At 45.1% G+C, this 20109-nt stretch overlaps 1 protein-coding gene and 1 long non-coding RNA gene across 3 annotated transcripts in view; one reads left to right on the top strand and one right to left on the bottom strand.

The window, feature by feature from the left end:
* The window catches only part of NAV2 (neuron navigator 2), a 439021-nt gene that overhangs the window by 293125 nt on the left and 125787 nt on the right, over positions 1–20109 (bottom strand). The gene's annotated exons all lie outside the window — the stretch shown is intronic.
* LOC142463813 (uncharacterized) lies at positions 5917–15971 on the top strand. Its single transcript, XR_012787506.1, has 3 exons — positions 5917–6273; positions 8124–8261; positions 15690–15971. It is a non-coding gene; the product is annotated as an uncharacterized LOC142463813 (long non-coding RNA).

Genomic DNA, 20109 nt, shown 5'->3' with positions numbered 1-20109 from the left:
AGTGAATTATAATGGAACTCTTGTATCTCTACCGCTGCTACTATTATATAAAAATAATTATGCATGAATGACTCCAAATGAAATGTTAAATATTACAAACATCTGTTGATTCATCATAAAGGCATATTGTTCATTTTCCAAAGACTAACTCGCCCTTATGTGAATGAATCCTATGCTTGCATGCAGTTTATGCATGTAAAGATATATGGTTAGAACTGTACACGCTACATATTCTAACTGAATGGACTAGTTACTGTATAGCAGTAAATATTTGATAATAAGTTCATAGCTCTGAAAAACATTAAGGCACGCAGAATTCATTCGCGTGTTATACTGTATACATGTTCTTCAAAATATAAAGATGTGTCTCCTACTTGGAGCTTTATACTGACATAAAAAAAGCATGACAAATGATGGAAAGAGATGCAGATCCCATGATCATCATACATGCAGCATAACACTCCTTCCTAATTCCTTCCGGAGCTCCATAAAACCAATCCTAACTATAGTACTATGATGATCTAAGCATGTTCTGGGTGGCCACAATGAAAAGCGACTAAAAGTTAATGAATGCCATTCTTTGTCTTGTCAATAGTGATTTTTAGTCTTGTTTTACACTTCGTGAAGTATGTAAAAAGATTAAAAAAAAGGACTATTGAATTCCCAAGCCGTCACCTCATCACAATGACCAATGCCCGTCGCAGTGAAGACACGCAGTGCTACTACCATTGTCCTCTTCTGGGATCGGAAGGGTTCCTTTCATTTTTATTTACAAGCTTTGTTTAGTGATAACATGACCAGCATGAGGCCTAGAATGCAGCTTTGGCTCGAAACAGAGCAGAAACATCCGTTTTTCTTCCATATACATGAAGGGTCCTCTAGTTCCATGTAGACAATATGCGTGTTGCAGGTTAAAGAAAGAAAAAGGTGGCTGAAAAAACAACCTCAGGCTTTAATCATACCTTTCTAGAACATTGTCACAAACATTTGCTAAGGCAAATCTGCTTCTTAATTAGAATTGAATACCTGCAGGAGTGTTTGCGATTGGTGATAAACCAAAGCTGTAATAGACTAGGGAAACCATGTCCCCAAACATCAAATGGTAATAGCAGCTTTGTCCCTATGCGAGCTCCAGAAAATGATAAAAAGCTGACATGTTGCTCCACCAAATAATATGACGTTTTTTCTGTTGTAAACATGCTATTAAATAACCATTGTGAATGCACTCTGAACTACAATCACTGCTTAATGCAAACACAAAATAGTAACTAGTCAATTAGTAAAGCACAGTGACACTTTTACATTAGTTGCATTTTTTCTCTGATACGCATAATTATCGTGGGTTGGGTAATCGTCCTATATACCTATTAAACCACTTATTTAAATATCACCTGATACGGTCGCACCGTTTTTACATCACAAAAGCACTGTAAAAGGATTTTGATTTTAGAGTAAGCAACATTTCCCTATATACAGAACTCAAAGCACTTTCGCCCAAATACATAGGGTGACCAGATTTTGAAAATGAAAAACCGGGACACATTTTTTTTTTTACATAACAGTTTATTTATTGTAGTACACTTATACTTTACTACCATTAGTCCTTGTTACGTGTGTGTGTGTGTGTGTGTGTGTGTGTGTGTGTGTGTGTGTGTGTGTGTGTGTGTGTGTGTGTGTGTGTGTGTGTGTGTGTGTGTGTGTGTGTGTGTGTGTGTGTCGGATGACCTCACTAATCGAACAAACAAAAAAAGCCAGATGTGAATGACTTCTGAACCCATTAACCAGTGTCAGAATGCCCCTCTTGATTTCCAAAGCAGCAATCCCGCCTGGGATCTTACCTGATCTGCAGACCCTCAAGGTACTATACTGGAGGGGAGGTGTTCCCTACCTGTCTTCCGATGTCTCCCGCGTGAAACTTGAGTCAGATCTGGAAGAAAACAGGATAGGTTACTTCGGTGTAGGTATACGGGAGTTAAGATAAGACATAGAGGGTGAGGGAGACGGGGAGGGTGAGGGAGGCGGGGAGGGTGAGGGAGGCAGGGAGGGTGAGGGAGACAGGGAGGGTGAGGGAGACAGGGAGGGTGAGGGAGATGGGGAGGGTGAGGGAGGCGGGGAGGGTGAGGGAGGCGGGGAGGGTGAGGGAGGCGGGGAGGGTGAGGGAGGCGGGGAGGGTGAGGGAGGCGGGGAGGGTGAGGGAGACGGTGAGGGAGACAGGGAGAGGGCGATACACCCACAGATACACACCCACAGATACACACACACCCACTGACACACACCCACACCCACTGACACACACACCCACTGACACACCCACACCCACTGACACACCCACACCCACTGACACACACCCACCCACTGACACACACACACCCACTGACACACACTGACACACACACACACACACTGATACACACACACACACTGATACACACACACCCACTGATACACACACACCCACTGATACACACCCACCCACTGATACACACACCCACTGATACACCCACCCACTGATACACCCACCCACTGATACACACACCCACTGATACACACACAAACACACACAGATACACACACTGATACACACACACACACTGATACACACACACACACACACTGATACACACACAGCCACACACACCCACTAATACACACACACACACCAACTGATACACACACACGCTGATACACACACACACACACACACACACACACAGGCACACACACACAGGCACACACACACTGACACACACACCGATACACACACACCTACACTGATACACACCTATACACACACACACACCTATACACGCTGATACAAACACACACACATGCTGATACAAACACACACACACACACAGATACACACACTGATACACACACTGATACACACACACACAGGGTGAGGGAGGCGGGGAGGGTGAGGGAGGCGGGGAGGGAGACGGTGAGGGAGACAGGGAGAGGGAGATACACCCACAGATACACACCCACTGACACACACCCACCCACTGACACCTACACACCCACTGACACACACCCACCCACTGACACACATACACCCACTGACACACACCCACCCACTGACACACACACACCCACTGACACACACACACCCACTGACACCCACACACACCCACTGACACACACACACACACACACTGATACACACCCACCCACTGATACACACACCCACTGATACACCCACCCACATATACACACACTGACACACACAAACACACACAGATACACACACACACACACTGATACACACACACACACACACACTAATACACACACACACACACCAACTGATACACACACACTGATACACACACACACACACACACACGCTGATACACACACACACAGGCACACACACACTGACACACACACACACACACACCGATACACACACACCTACACACACACACACACACACACACACACACACACACACACACACACACACACACACACACACACACACACACACACACACACACACACACACACGCTGATACACACACACACACACACACGCTGATACACACTGACACACACACACACTGATACACACACACACACACCTATACATGCTGATACAAACACACACACATGCTGATACAAACACACACACACACACACACAGATACACACACTGACACACACAAACACACACAGATACACACACAGATACACACACAGATACATACACACACTGATACACACACTGATACACACACACACACTGATACAAACACAGCCACACACACCCACTAATACACACACACACACACACCAACTGATACACACACACTGATACACACACACACACACACGCGCGCTGATACACACTGGCACACACACACACACAGATACACACACCTATACACACACCTATACACGCTGATACAAACACTCACACATGCTGATACAAACACACACACACACACACACACTGATACACACAAACACACACAGATACACACACTGATACACACACTGATACACACACACACACCCCGCCTCCCCCTGCACCGCCCCCCAGCGATGGAAGTCACTGCTAGCCGAGCCCGTGGACGGGGGGAGAACCCGCCCACCAGACCTGGCTCCGCTCTCTCCCACCTATCGGGGATAAGGCCGTGCGCCTGGACAGAAGCAGGGAGTTCCCCAACAGCAACCGCGCACTGTCCCCATGCGCACGCGAGGGAGGGAAAGTGCGGACTCGAGGGAGGGAAAGTGCGCACGCCTCCAGCCATCCACGCCCCCGCCAACCCTGCTCCCCCCCCCGCACCTACCTCTCTACCTCGGGCAGCAGCCACAGGGAACGGAGGCAGAGGGGAGAAAAGCGCCAAACAGCCAACGGCTGTCCCCGCTCCCACCTCCCTGTCCGCGCGGGCCGCGGGGATCGTGTGAGGAAGCGGAGAAAGCCCCGCCCCCGGCATCCTCCAGCCAATCACCTGCAGCCCGGCATATTAGAAGCCCAACCCCCTGAAATTCAAAAAAATACTCACCGGCCGGGCTGCCGCATCCTCGCCGTCGCCGCGCACCGCAAGTACAGTACAAAACAAACGGGACCAGGGACATTTCCGGTACACACAGAAAACCGGTACAGCTCTCGAAAAACCGGGACTGTACCGGCAAAAGGGGGATGGGTGGTCACCCTACAAATACATCAAACTGCGGTAACCAAAAAAATGTGGTTTCATCGGCAAAAAAAGTGCTTATATTGTTTATCGGATCCATTAAAACTATCAGATTAGATTTTTATTTTTTTAAAGATGCCAAATAGCACCATTTTAGCTATTAACAGCCATTCATCACGTTCCAATATTTATCGGAACGGGATTATGGCCAGAAATACCGCAAATAATTTATCACCTACTCCCAGCTGGCTTTAGCCCTGTCTTTCCTATGTATACAAAGACCACTATATTGGCCATTATATACATAGGCAAGATAAGCTAAACCAACCTGAAATAGACTTAGGCCTCCCAGGGGGGTGACAGAAGGGGTTAAACCCTTGGATAATATGGCAATGCTTTACAAGCCACCGAGGTGGCCAAAGGGGTTACATTTTACAGATTACATTTTGTTCCATGTGGTCACCAAATCTATGCTTTGAACTCAAACTACATCAGATTTTAGGAAGCAACAAGTATAGTACTTTATGGAACAAATGAAAATGCATTTAATACCATTTTGTACATTGGTTGCCATTCCAGAAATGTAGCCTGATTCATAGGTCACTGTGAAAACTGTTGCATTCAGTCAGTTATCTAATCAGTCGTACTCTATTCCTACTGTATATTCTACTTTCTGATCTTTACTCTATTGCAATACAGTGCTTGTAATACATGAATGTGTACTATGCTCTCTTGGCAGCTTAGCATAAAGTCGTATTGCAAGTAGACTCGCAACCGCACAGTATTTTATTTAGTAGCATATGACAGAAAAAGCCCAATGCTACTTCCAACATGACATATGATTAAGTTAGATACTATCTGTTATTCTTCTCATAAGTATTCAATAGCATATAGCAGATTCAGCCTCATTCTGTCTGCATTGATCCACTACATACAGTACAGCATAGATTTGAAAAGCTATAAACTGATACATGTGGGCGATGCAAATGTTGCTTTGCTATTGTAGCCAAGTCCCCTTGGATGACTGATTCTCTGGCCCCTCTAACACTGTAAGTCCCAGTAAGGAGTGGGCAGTGTTAAGAGTAATCCCTGCAGGGCCTGGTACACTGTTCACTGTGTGTATGTTCAATAAAGTTCAGGATTAGCCTGGTATTGTAAAGGAGTTCTATGACAGTATGTAGGCCGGCTTACTAGCTACTCCCCAGGGAAGGAGGGGGGTTTCTCCTTTATATAATAGAGTAAGGGTTAGGGGGTGTAGTTGTTCTGGCCTACCCTTCACAGTGTGCGGACGCAGCAGAGAGCCTCTCCGCAGAGGGAGTAGGCTGAGGCCGTGCCCCAGCAGGGGGTAAGGTATCTATGAAGAGAGATAGTCAAAGCCTAAAGTCTGGGTACTGCATTCAGGGTCTGTGACCTGGGTATACCATCATGCATGTACCAATAAACCCAGTTATACCCAATCTGGTGTTTTGATTGAAATGTCCACTAAGAAGAAGTGCCCCTTAGGTTAATCCTGGAAGCCTCAGGATCCTCTTGGGCTGGAGGCACTGTCACTGAGAGAACCAACGCGAGACTGACCTGATGTCCTCCCCACACCACCGCAGAGATCTCCAGCCTCCTGTTTACCAGCCAGGTATGCACCAGCACCACAGAATACATCAGTAGCGAAGATATCTCACATAGGGTGTGGGAATGGGTGCTACACTATAATTAGAGACAATGGGTATTCAAACAATATGCTTCAAAGTGACCGGTCGCAGTTATCGCCCCAAAACTTCAATGGGAAATGTAGTCCGGTAATGGTGTGATCTGCTGCTTGACGGCGTATTGAATAAGGCCCAAATGAGTCTTTGCTTTGGTTGAGACTCTCACATCCACCACCAGTTTAAGTTCTTTCAAATCTAAGGCTGTCTCACACTTTAATCTGGTCTGTAACTGTTACATACGCCCATAATATATATTTTCTTTAACTATGCACGCAATGTCTTGTATATAATGTATACCCTGTTCATTTATGTAACTGTATTTGTAACCATGTATTATTTGTTTTACTCTGTGCCCAGGACATACTTGAAAACGAGAGGTAACTCTCAATGTATTACTTCCTGGTAAAATATTTTATAAATAAATACAGATGTAACATTCCATATCACCAAAGCATTTGAATACGTCCAATTTAATGCACACTCAATGTACTTTTCTGTCTGGTCTCCACCACATTAAACAAACTGTTATTGTATGTTACACTGCTGCAGAAAATCAAATCAGCTTCTACCGATTAATTCTGCAGCACGGGCATATTCGGCTTCATGATTTTTAATTGAGAATTGTGTTTCTGTGTAGATACTGAAATACAATGTGTGAAAACCTCAGAATCTTAAAAAAAAAAAAGGAAAAAACAATACTAAGAGGGTATCTTCTAACACAGTTTTAATTAGACACTTTAATTAGGCAGTTTTGTGTGGGTTTTTTTATGGATGCACAAAATGCTAATTGAACAACCTTTCCATTACATTCCTGTGACTGGCTACTTAGATAAAAAATAATAATAATTGGTTTGCAATGCAAGTGGATTTCTCAGATGTATGTAAATTAAGCTAGTTTCCTATTCTTTCCAGGTTTAATCCCCAGGAAGTAGGTACATAATGTATAAAAGGAATATAATTTCCCTGCACAGAAGTGATTCTATTGCACATAGAGTAACACAACAATCTGTTCTGCCACAGAAGTATTATAGCAGGAATTAGCATTGCCCTATGAAGAGATTTATTCAGAGGCAATATTACAATATTACAACGGCAGCTTCTTTTTATTTTACTCTTTAAGATTTTTGGGACATTACAGCTTCATTCAGCCAGAACATCAAGATACAAATACAAAATAAATACAGGAACAAAGAAAATTCAGGGGAGAACAAATAAAAAATGGGAATACATTAGTCATACATCATACAGGGACTGGGGGAGAAAGAAAGGGGTACGAGAAGGTCCCGAGATTGGAATGAGCTCTGGATTTAACATGAGCGGTGGTGAGGAAACACATTAGAGAGAATTCAATTGCAGCTTTTTTTTTTTAATAGGCGTGGTGGAGAAAAAATAAAGATAGGCAGCATATTTGATATGATATTTACCAAGATGCACCAAGAATTAAATCAGAAAACACACTGTAATTTACGATTCCTATGTATGTTCCATGTGTAAAGCCAATTATAGTGTTTGGAAACACTGGTGTTCTTCCATAAAATAAGACAACAAAACAGCTGCAGTGAGAGAGGGAGTTTTCCACTACTGATATCAGTCCCAATTTATGGACCATTCACCATGGGTGCACTTCCTGTTTTGCTTCATTTATCAAAGCAAAACCGTGATATTAGACTCAGTATGGGGTATTTCCACAGACCACTGCTGTTGTGTGTCTGCACACTGGATCTGTTGCATTTTTACAGGACACAATCATTACATAACAAATATGGCTTTGATCCAGGGATTTGTGACACGGAAGGACTTTTTCATTTCAACTCGCGAATCGCACACGGAGGAGCACCGACACGGAGGCAAGCGTGACGTCACTCCACCGCAGCTGTTGGGCTGATCTTTACCGCGCAATACCATCTTTAAATCTGTGAGTTATTTTTTTTATTTATTTATTTTATAAACGATCCTTTATTGTAGATTGATACATGTTTTTAAAAATTTTTTTTTTTTAATAAATGTGGATTTACACTGTTTTGCTCTCTGCAAATTCCCCCACATATGGAGTTCCTATCGCAGCAGTCTGAACACCACATATGAGAGGATCCATCCCCTCTTCCGCTACTGGTTGTCGGTCCGGTTTCTGCTTCAGACTACAGCCTAAAAGAACAGCTATTTCGTGAGTTCCTTCAACGGAGTGCAGTTATCCCTGATCCCCCCACAAATCATACTATGTTTTTTTATTTTCTATCCCAGCGCTATAGGTTCCACTTTTCCTGAGCTGCTCAGCTCTGTGTTAGTTCTAAAGAACTGAATTCTAGTACCAAAAACCCAATATGAAGAAAACTACTTCCATTGAATGCAGTGCTATCTTTCATTGGAAAAACACATATTAGAAGTAGAAATTGGACCAGAGCTTTTGAAGTCACCCCCGTTTGAAGAGGAGACATATGGAATCATCAAAGCTATAACGTATATTTTTCATACTGGTTCATTCAAAGCAATTGCACCATAAATTTTTAAAAAAAAAGTATTAATTCTCCTCCAGTACCAATCCAGCTGCTGGGATTCGGTAATACCATAAGCCTGGAAACAATTTGTGGGATTCTCAAAATAAAGGACACATCATTTATAAATCAGACAATCCAACAGTATATTTATGCTTTGAAACTATTCAACCAACAGTGGGGTTTACAAATCAAAGTACTGCTACATGAAAGGTGGATTCAACAGTATGACCCCTTTGTTGCTGGAAGTCGATGCATATTGCAGCCGCATGCAATGTTATGTTTACTCTTAACAGAACTGCTATGGCTCCACTATCTCTACAGATAACAGGGCATCTTTGTAGATTGCTGGGTGATCACAGCACAAAGCAGCTCTAACAGGATAAAAGTTCCCGGCTTGAGTCATACTCCAACTCCGGTCTCGGTTCCGTAGCGTTGTCGCTGCAACCCCCCCGAGTGCCAGAGGGGACCTGCAACGCAGCCCTATCGGCACTCAAGGGGTTACCCGCAATCGTGATCTTCCCCACACTACTAAAAAAAAAAAAAAACCCCAGGGAAGCTTTTTTTGACACCTCATTACCCACGCCGTGCACCTGCTTCCCCACAGTATGCACTGCCGCTCCCAGCAGCACACTTCAGCGCCGGTGCCAGGAAAGTATCTGCTGGAGGAAATAACTGTGATAAGGAGATAAAAATAGCCCGGAATAAATGAAAAGCATGCTGTTGATAGATGTGTTGAAAAGAGAGGAAATGAACCTACTGTATGAAGAAGATACAGCAAGGAACATGTCCCAAAAATAAGCCGGGTGCTGGTGTGTCATTATTTTATACGCGTACTAACCCCACATTGCTGGCCATTTCTGGCCGCTCTGGCGCACAAAGGGGTAAGGCCGAGCTCATGGTTGTGGCGCTGGTGCACACTGCCGTGCACACACCCCCGCACACACTCCTGCAGCCCCAGCGCTGTGTGCGCTACCTGCAGGAGATCGGTCGAGGCAATCGGGGGCGTGGCGAACACGTCACGGAGCTGGCTTGCCCTCATTGGCGGAACCAGCTGACGTGACGCTGACGTCACGTGACTGCAGCTCGAAATTTCAGTTGTGCAGCAAAATGTAGCAGCGTCAACACCACCATAGGGAATTAGGTAAAAGTCTCGGAAGTGCGCGTGGAGGCAAACGCGGGCACGTAGCGACGCCGCCACCATGCGCTCGGCCTAAATGTTAACCCGTCGCTGCCAGTGGTGTCAGCAACATGAAGATGTTAACACAAACAAAAATGAAGACTTCAGTACAGTACCAAAACACAGATTTTGTATTGTTTGTAAACAGTATGACATTTATCCAGTTATTAGACTCAAATGTCAAACCCTTTCTCAGCAAATACAAATTCCACTTGTGGTGCATCTGCATGTCTCAGAGAGGTCTTTCCCCATTATCACTTAGCAAACAGTGCTTCCACAGCAGCCAGGGATTCTGGGTAATGACATGCAAATGAGCACAGTGTGCCACTCTTTACTTCTTAATCTATTTTAACATGGGCCCATGCAAGCGTATTCCAGCTGTATTACACAGCTTTTCAGCACAGCCTTTAAACTAATTCATACACTTTTTAAAGCAGTCACACAATGTTAAGCAGGCTCTTCTTCAGCAGTAAAGCTGTAAAAAAAAAACCCAGTTATCTAAAATACAACTATTGAGATATCACCAAGCGATGATAAAACACAAGGCACCTTACTGCCCAGAAAGACACCCTGCGGGAAGTGTGGGCTGTCAAGTGTCTTACTGCGTTGTTAGGTGTCTTATGGATTTGAAGCTTTGAGGCACATCACACTGCTTCTTCTTGGACATTACTTGTCAATAGTCCACTTTCTTCTGCTCCCACTGGTTTACACAACATAACAAAGGAAGGGGGCGGCAGGTTTGTGATCTTCAAAGGGTCAGCGGGATCAGAAACTCGGCATATGTAGTGTTCCTGTACCATAAATAACATCGCAAATCAAAGACGGTGGCCTCATCATGGTCCCTGGAAACCATATGGATATCACAGTTGTTTTTGTATCTTAGATTGTATTCTGTATTTCTTGCATAGCATACACATGCATTTTTTTTTTAAAACATCGCTTTGGAGTTTCCGTCACACATGGCAGTTACAGTTCTGACAGTTCGTTAGTTTAGTCTGCAGCACAGTAACTTGGGGAGTCAGATTTTCCTACTCCGGAAAATCCAGCTCAGTGAAAGTCTGCAGCTATTTGCAATGCAGCCATAGCAGTCGGGCCCGTGAACCACACAAGTGAAAGTTAGTTGGTTCTTGCACACTCAGAATGGAACTTTCATGACTTGATGAATGGAACAGAAGTTTCAGGACTTTTCTCCTACAAGCTTTTCGTCTGAATACTTTTTGTTTTCCGGTATAACACTCATTTAGACCAGGGTTGCGCAAACTGGGGGGGGGGGCGTGAGATTTTTCGGGGGGGGGGGGGCGCGACGGTTGCATAGGCCCTGCGCTCTTCCAAAAAGTATTTAAATTAAATGCCGGGGGATCGCGTGAGGCGTCTGCAACCTGAACTTACTTTGAATCAGAAGGCTGCTGAGACGCGTCGCCATGGCAACGTGACATCACATGACCCGCGGCGTCATTTGACGCCGGCACAAGATGTGAGGGGGGCGCGAGCATGGGTGGGGGGGAGAAGGCAGGGAGGGGCGCAGCTCTAATAGTTTGTGCACCCCTGCTTTAGACCTTTAAAGCAGCAATCCTCTCCCCAATACATCCATCTCTAAATGTGTATTACAATGTAGCATTGTTACCCAAACATTTTACATGAATCTATATATAGATGGTACACTGGTATTTTCTTTTTGTTTGGTTTCGGTGAATTTGTTGGCAGTTCCTGACTGGCATTTTATCCATCCATTTCAGTTTGTTTTTTTGGGGACAAGTATCTTTAATAGAAAATGGTCAAAAGCAGGGTTTAATAGTTGTGTACTGTCATGTATATCTCCCTCCGCCTCGCTCTCTCTTCCCTCTGCGGCCTGTGCCTGTGCCCCGCTGTCTTGCACTTTCTTGCTGGATATATCTTCCCCCGCCTCGCTCTCTCTTCCCTCTGCGGCCTGTGCCTGTGCCCCGCTGTCTTGCACTTTCTTGCTGGATATATCTCCCTCCTCCTCGCTCTCTCTTCCCTCTGCGGCCTGTCCCTGTGCCTCGCCTTGCTCTTTCTTGCTGGATATATCTTCCCCCGCCTCGCTCTCTCTTCCCTCTGCGGCCTGGCCCTGTGCCTCGCTGTCTTGCTTTTTCTTGCTGTAAATATCTCTCCCAGCCTCACCCTCTCTTCCCTCTGCGGACTGTCCTTGTGCCTCGCTGTCTTGCTTTCTCTTGTGGTAGATATATCTCTCCCAGCCTCGCTCCCTTTTCCCTCTGCGGGCTGTCCCTGTGCCTCGCTATCCTGCGGTATATCTCTCTCCCCGCCTTGCTCCCTCGTCCCTCTGCGGACGGTCTCTGTGCCTCGTTGTCCTGCTGTGTGTTTCAAATAATAAAATAATTTATATATATATATATATATACACATACATACACACACACACACACACACACACACACACACACACACACACACACACACACACACACACACACAAGTGATATTCGTTATTGGCTATATGCTAACGGTGGAGGTTTTCTGTTGCCTTTTTCACCCACCATAACTTAAAATGTAATGGTAAACCTACCCAGCCTAGAAATATTGCAAAGCAAGTATAAACCAACCTCACACTGATGATACCCATCATGGTTGAAACATGTCTGTGAGTGGAATGTACTTGCTTTGCTAGTCCCATGCTGTGCTTAAAAGCGGTGTGAACGGCGATGCATATGCTTAAATGGGCTCCATGTGAATGGATATTCCAGGCAAAAGGTGACAAATTGTGTGCTCATTTGCATGTCATTTCCCAGAATCCCTTGCTGCAGTGGGATAACTGTATGCTAGGTGATAATGATTGAAAGGCAAGGGTGCAGACCTGTCTAAGGTTGAGTCCATAGAAATATCTCCTGTGCGGAGGTGCGCGGAGGCTGAGGGAAAGCAGGTGCTTTCCCTGGCCTTACTACGTGCGCGCCGTCCGTGGGCGTGGCCATGGGCGGGCCAGAGACATCACGTGACCGGCTCTCCGCTCCTCTCAGTGCTTAAACTAAAAAAAATTTGGACTGCTACGCCTCCGCACGCCTGCGGACGCGTGCGCGAGGCCCTGCTAAAGCCGCTCTCATTGCGGCTGCAGGGACTCACTGGCAAGCGTGAGCGCGGCTCAGCGGCTAAGCGCTGACCATGTCCGCCGTCTAAGACGTGAATGTGCTCACAAGTGATATTCTTTATTGGCTATATGCCAACGGTGGAGGCTTTTCCACCCACCATAACTTAAAATGTAATGGTATATATATATATATATATATACAGTGGTTGACAAATCACAAAAAAATCTACTCGCCACCTAGTACCAAACGTGTGCTGCTTGGGCCAATATTTACTCGCCCGGGGGTTAAATCCACTCGCCCGGGGCGAGCAAATGTATAGGTTTGTCGAACACTATATATATATATATATATAAAATGACACACAGAAATATCGCTCTACACTTAAATAAGTTGTGTCCAAAACACCTGTAAATAAGTCATGTGTGATTAGACTTAACAGTGGTGCTAAAGGTTAAATAAATATGAAAACAACAGAGGGAAAGCAACCTTTAAATAGCACACGGACATAGATGGAAGTGTAACAAAAGAAATTTTATTAAAGTGAATAAAACAGGGGATGAAGTTAAAAGGTGAGGGGGGCTCAACACTACCTAGACAATGTGGACCTGGAGGCAAGGGTCTACGTTTAGATCCAAAGCAAGACATGCACAGGACACAGGAGGCTTATTTTAAGCACACTTGTGTAACAATCAACCTACACTGAGATCTTGTGACCACATGAAAAATTACCATATAATTTATACAATGGTTGCATAGTGTGGGTACACAAGTTGTAAAGGTAACAGAGTGAAAAATACGTGACCGCTCAGTATGTAGATGTCACGGGCAGAAAGGTATGTCAAAACTCCATGTCAGGTGGAAAAAGGTAGGGGCCCCCCTCAGCAAGACTCCCACTCCAACGCGTTTCGACGAGAAACTGTCTTCTTCTGGGAGTGGTGAGGGAGAAAATGAGCTAGATTTTATAGGGAAATTTTAACAGTCAAATTCGCGCCATGTAAATCAATGAATTGCAAGCAGCTGTTAAGGGGAGGGGTGTGTGTTGGTAACACAGCGTCATGAGGTCCATTCCGAGAAGCTGTGGATACTATTGGGCAGTATAGATCACGTGATGCTCACTACGTCTATCCCTATGTAAATTTAGGGGTGGTACATGTGACGTCTTTATTGGCTATATGCCAACGGTGGAGGCTTTTCCACCCACCATAACTTAAAATGTAATGGTATATATATATATATATATATATATATATTATACTACGTGTTGAAGTGCAGAGTGTTTAAAGTGATTGAGTACGATCTGGGTCCCGCCGGAATCGGTTTCCCATGGGACATCATCACGCATGTGCAGAGACAGACGCCAGACAGCGTGGAGGAGTTCCAGCTCTGTACGAGTGGTAATCCCCCCTGAGCTGCAGAGAGGACGTCAAGATCATGCGTGCACAGTGGAGGACCAGGCATTTATTTTTTGTGACAGGGCCTTTCCCCTGTCTAAAAGGACAAATTGTGGTAGTCCGCGCTCGAGCTGTCCCAGTGTATGAACAGGCAAACTGCTATACTCTTGCTGCCATCCGCTTAGGAGAACTCCACAATCTCCAACAGGTGTGAACTCCCAAAAGGGGGCTCACAAGGGATAAAGAAAGGATAGCGGAGAGGCACACTGGGAAGCAGTATAATTTTATAATAAAAAAGCCCACAAGAGAGCTATACAGTACAATATAATACAATGACAATAAACGAATACACTTACAACTAAACTGGGTAGTGAGCAGAACTGGGAGGTCTGGGAGTGTCGCTGTGGGCAAAGATGGTGCAGGTCCAGACCCGTGATCCTCCGTCTGGCTTAAGGTTCCCCTTTGCTGTCGGTATCGCTCACCACCAATGAACGCTCAAGTCACAGCCCCTCGTGACCGAGGACATTCTCCTGACGAAGCATGCAGTGCGAAACGTATAGTTTTATATAGTTTTTCTGCTACTGTGAATTAAAACTTACTACACCATATAGTTGCTTTTTATCTTTGCACTTCTCTTTATATACACACACACACACACACACACACACACACACACACACACACACACACACACACACACACACACACACACACACACACACACACACACACACACACACACACACACACACACCGTTAGCACTTATTGCTGCTTTCAATTGAATTTATTTCCTATCTACTCTCCTTATGTTATTTAGCAGTGACATTGTACATACACGATTAAAACACAAACTAGTGACAAGCATTTTAGGGTAAAAGTGTTGCTGCCATACTGTTACTTCTATACTCTTTGTACTCATGTTTGTAACCTTGAACTGCTTCTGTGCTGATTCATCTAGCAGAAATAAGTTGCAGTAACTTTCCTATCTTGTCACTTTGGTTGGCTTGAATAAGGGACCTTCGTCAGCTGTCATATTGTCAGAGCCGATAGTCTGTGATGGATGCAGAATGAACACCTTTCATTCCTCTGGGAAAGGCCCCACATACTGCAGTGCCGGCTGATATTTCTGGTTTGAAGAAGCTAATCTTGACTTTCTTCATCAGCTTGGCAGTGAATAAGAGATAAACGGCCACCGTATATTATTAATATATTTTCTCCAGATTTTCACACAGGTTAATGTTGATCAATCATGAACCTTCTCCTGAGGATGCAAACGGTAACTCACACTCTAACTGGGGGATAGCCTAATCATGCCACTCCTATCAACTGGATCTGAAAAGCTGCTACACTTCTACAAAGAGACAATTAGTGCTGGACAATTAAAGTATACGGCATAATGGCCCATCAACTAGAACCATTACAACAACAGACGAGGCACTTACTCTGCAATTAATTGCAATATTATATGTGTACCTCTAACAACTTCTGTAAAAAAATAAACAGTGAGCTACTCATTGATTTACCGTGTTTTTATTTCATTATTAAGTTGGAATACATTTTATAGTGCAAAGGACTAGAGCCACGCACCCAGCTATCTTTGTTGACAAAGGCTTTTTAACGTCTTCAACTGACCCACCACAGAGGCCAGCATTCTGTCACCTCTGGCACTGGAGGAGTAAAAGAACTAAATGTGGCCATTATAATTAGGAATTTCTGGTTTTCGGGGGTTTAATGGAAAATAATTGACACACATTTGAATTCGGAGTTTACTTGGGCACTGTTGTTTGTTTCTATACTACCCTTGTGTTGCCTTTGTATCCTATCTGTGGCAAGGCAGCCACAAGACGTCTAAGGCCGAACTCATGGTGACGGCGTGGGCGCGTGCTACCGAGCGCGCCCCCGCGAGCACTCCTGCAGCCAAGTGCACAGATCGCTGTGGCTGCAGGATTGGGGAGGCGATCGGAGGCGTGGTGGGGGGCGTGGCAAGCGCGTCACAGAGCTGGTTCACCCTCACTGGCTGAACCAGCTCACGTGACGCTGACGTCACGCGACTGCAGCCTGGAAAGACAAATTTACTTGTCTCTCCAAACTGCAGCAGCGACTACGCGCTACATCACCGCCAGTACTATGCTACCTTCAATAAGGAACCATAGAAGAGTCCCGAACGTCCGCGTGCACGCAAGCGCGCGCACATAGCGACGCACCCACCATGAGCGCGGCCTAATTTAACAAGAAATGATGCTTCAGTTCCGGTTTTTAACTGGAAGTGCAAGACAATAGGCCCGTGGTGTTTTTTCGGTGTCAAAACCGGAATCCTTCATTATAAATGAGCACTGCGGTTGTTGATGTGCCAGTTTCTGTTGACACGCTGTATCAGTTTCTCCCAGTGCTCTCATGAAAGCTGTTGCTGCAGTGCAGGTATAGTAAGGGAGTAAGGAGACTTTCATTGGAATGTCATCTTCACAGCAGCCTGTCACACTGCCAGGAACAAAAGTGAAAGCACTCATCCAAGTAACACCACATCAATCGTCTTTTATGTGACATGTTACATAAATTAAGGATACGCACTGTCAAGTTGAGTACTGAAAGCCCTAGTATAAATGGCAGCATATCAGATAATAATAATATTCTTATATACACAATATGCACAGGTGTACTGAACACCTGCAGTAAACAGCTTACAATATGCTATATATTTATATATTGTGACAGTCACGGACTGTCTACGTTAGAGAGAGCATGCAGTATGCATGCTCTCCAACAAACAGGAGGTTAAAATCTTAGCTATGGCGTGCCAGTTAACTGCTGATTGCAAGGGCTTTAAAAAACCGTCAGCAGCCTGACCGAACTGAGCTTTTCCCCCAACCAGCAACCAGTTAGAACAGTTCCCAGGCCTGCTGGATGCCTGAGAGGGTCACAGAGAGAGACTTCAGGTGTTGTCACTTACAGAGGTAAAATGGCTAAGTATTGGTAAAGAGCTTAGCTCGCCAATCTGTAGTTAAGGAACTGACAAATATGTTAGTTAGTGCTCCAAAGGGAGCTAGGTATTTTGTTTTTTTTCCTATTCTGTTTTGTGCCCTTAATAAACTTGATAAGCGAACCCTACGTTTCCTGCCTTAATGTGAGAGAAAAGACCCTGCAAAGGGACTGAGGTGTGTGTGTGTGTGTGTGTGTGTGTGTGTGTGTGTGTGTGTGTGTGTGTGTGTGTGTGTGTGTGTGTGTGTGTGTGTGTGTGTGTGTGTGTGTGTGTGTGTGTGTGTGTGTATATATTGTGACATAGTCCAAAGATGTTAGGCAGCTTTCTGCCCCATTTTATAGCAGAAAGTGCAGGAATAGTTAAAAATGATCCGTTCCACAGCTTCACATTAACTCAGGCTGGTGGATGGAAAATCCAGACCACAGATTACAATGGCTCTAGTTCTCCCTCACCTGCTCTTCTAATCACATGCACAGGTATTTAGAGCAGAGAGGTTTTGCATTTCACTCTCTCTCCTTAGAGCCTGGAGGCTGGGGGTATCGCTGCTCCCCTGTTTCCAGTTTCGGGGTGGACGGCCCCTCCAAGTATCACAGTACCAGAGGATTTGCATGGACACTTGGGAGCGTGTTCCCACCACGAACAGATAAGACAAAACAAATGTTTACTGCTGTTGCTAAAAGACTGTGCTGTATCTAAGTGACCCTAAATGAGAGGGCATTGTTTTAAGCTGGGGAACCAAGTTAGTTGGCCAGCAGCTGTTAGAGAGACTGATTCTGATGTGTAGTTAGATCCCTGAAAGGGATAGGATTTTCTTTATATAATTTGGTTTCTTTTTACTTGAAATAACAGTGTGGGAAATACTGTAAGACTGAAATGAGTGAACGGCTGAATGAAAGTATCTGAGTACCTCTAACCTACACATGTTAAAGCTGCAGTACCCTACTTGGATGAAAATAAAGCAGGCAGAAGCGTGAGTTAAGCAATATAATACTTTGCATGATCCTGTTTGTTGTATAATTAACCCTAGAAGACTGTTGGGAAGAACCCAGACAGACGTCAGCACTACAAAAGAGGGGCGTTTGTCAATATATATATATATATATACACACACACAGTGGTTGACAAATCACCAAAAAATATACTCGCCACACAAAAAAATATACTCGCCACCTAGTACCAAACGTATGCTGCTTGGGCCAATAGGAGCTCACCACGATGTTAAATCCACTCGCCCGGGGCGAGCAAATGTATAGGTTTGTCGAACTATATATATATATATATATATATATATATATATATATATATATATATATATATATATATTTATATATTTATATATAAAATCTTGAACTGTAAAGTAATTTGCCCACAGGTACAAGGCTCCTGCAGAGAGACTTAAAGCAGCCATCCAGGTTTTAACTCACTTTTTCATTACAGGATGGAGACTGGGGGCTGCGGAGCTGAGACGCACTGTTAGCTCTGGGTACACCCCGAATCCTAAGATACTTAACCCTGAAAGGGGTCGCTTTCTTGTTTCGTGCTGGGATTTATATTACAGTCCAATAGGAAGCTGTATCATGCGTGGAACGTAAATCATCATTTTGTGACCAGTGGATGGGACTGAAACACTGGTAACTTCAACAGTATCTCTGGAACCATGGAGTCCCCAGGGGCTGGAAATAGCTCAGTTTAGCTAGAACCCCCATTTCCTAGCCTTTTAAAAAAAAAAAACACCCCAAAAAATGGGCAGCCGGGATTGCAGCTGAGTCCCCGGTGGCGCGTGTTACTGCGTGTGCGCCACACACCACAGCACAGCCCTCTATGGGGCAGGCCCTAGTGGCTGTATATGTCTGGGTGCGTAAAGCACTGTGAATAATTTTGTCTTCCCGTGCCGCTACGCGGTCACGTGTCGGCGCGCAGCCAATGGCAGGGCAGATATGCCCCATCCTGGCCCCGCCCCCGTCATGGCCCCACCCCCATTCTCCATTACAGACCGCCGATCGCGGCTGTAGTCTCTGCACGTGCCACCATGCTGCCAGGCGCGCGAGCAGCAGGGAGGACTGGGGCCCTACCCTTACCCCTTTGAGTGCGAGAGAGGCCATTGCCCCTTCGACACAACACTGCCACGTGACTGTGCTGGCCCGTAACCCAGAAAGGGAAGAGGAGAAGTCCTCCTCTGCCGTTTCCCTTTACATAGTGTCATCAATAGGCACTCTATGGGCATGACGTATCCACTACATCAGGGGAGGCCAACTCCAGTCCTCAAGGGCCACCATCAGGCCAGGTATTAGGGATATCCCTGCTTCAGCGCAGGTGGCTCAAGCAGTGGCTCAGTCGATGACTTAGCCACTGGTGCTGAAGCAGGGATATTCTTAGCCTGCCATGTTGGTGGCCCTTGAGGACTGGAGTTGGCCACCCTTGTTCTAAGGGATCCTTGGTGGCATGTGGCTCAGTGGTTGACTGAACCCCTGATTTAGCCACCTGTGCTGAAGCAGGGATAGCCTTAAAACCTGACCTGTTGGTGGGCCTTGAGGATTGGAGTTGGCCACTCCTGCACTACGTCATGGCGCCACTGGAGTGCCAGAATCCATGATGTAGTGAGCATAAGTAAAGACAAAAACCAGCGCACAACGCTCATAGTGAAGTAAAATCTGGTGTAATAG

The sequence above is a fragment of the Ascaphus truei genome, chromosome 12 (assembly GCF_040206685.1).
Source record: "Ascaphus truei isolate aAscTru1 chromosome 12, aAscTru1.hap1, whole genome shotgun sequence".
Lineage (NCBI taxonomy): Eukaryota > Metazoa > Chordata > Amphibia > Anura > Ascaphidae > Ascaphus > Ascaphus truei.
Note: the sequence above shows the minus strand (reverse complement) of the source record. Positions and strands in the feature narration are given on the sequence as shown.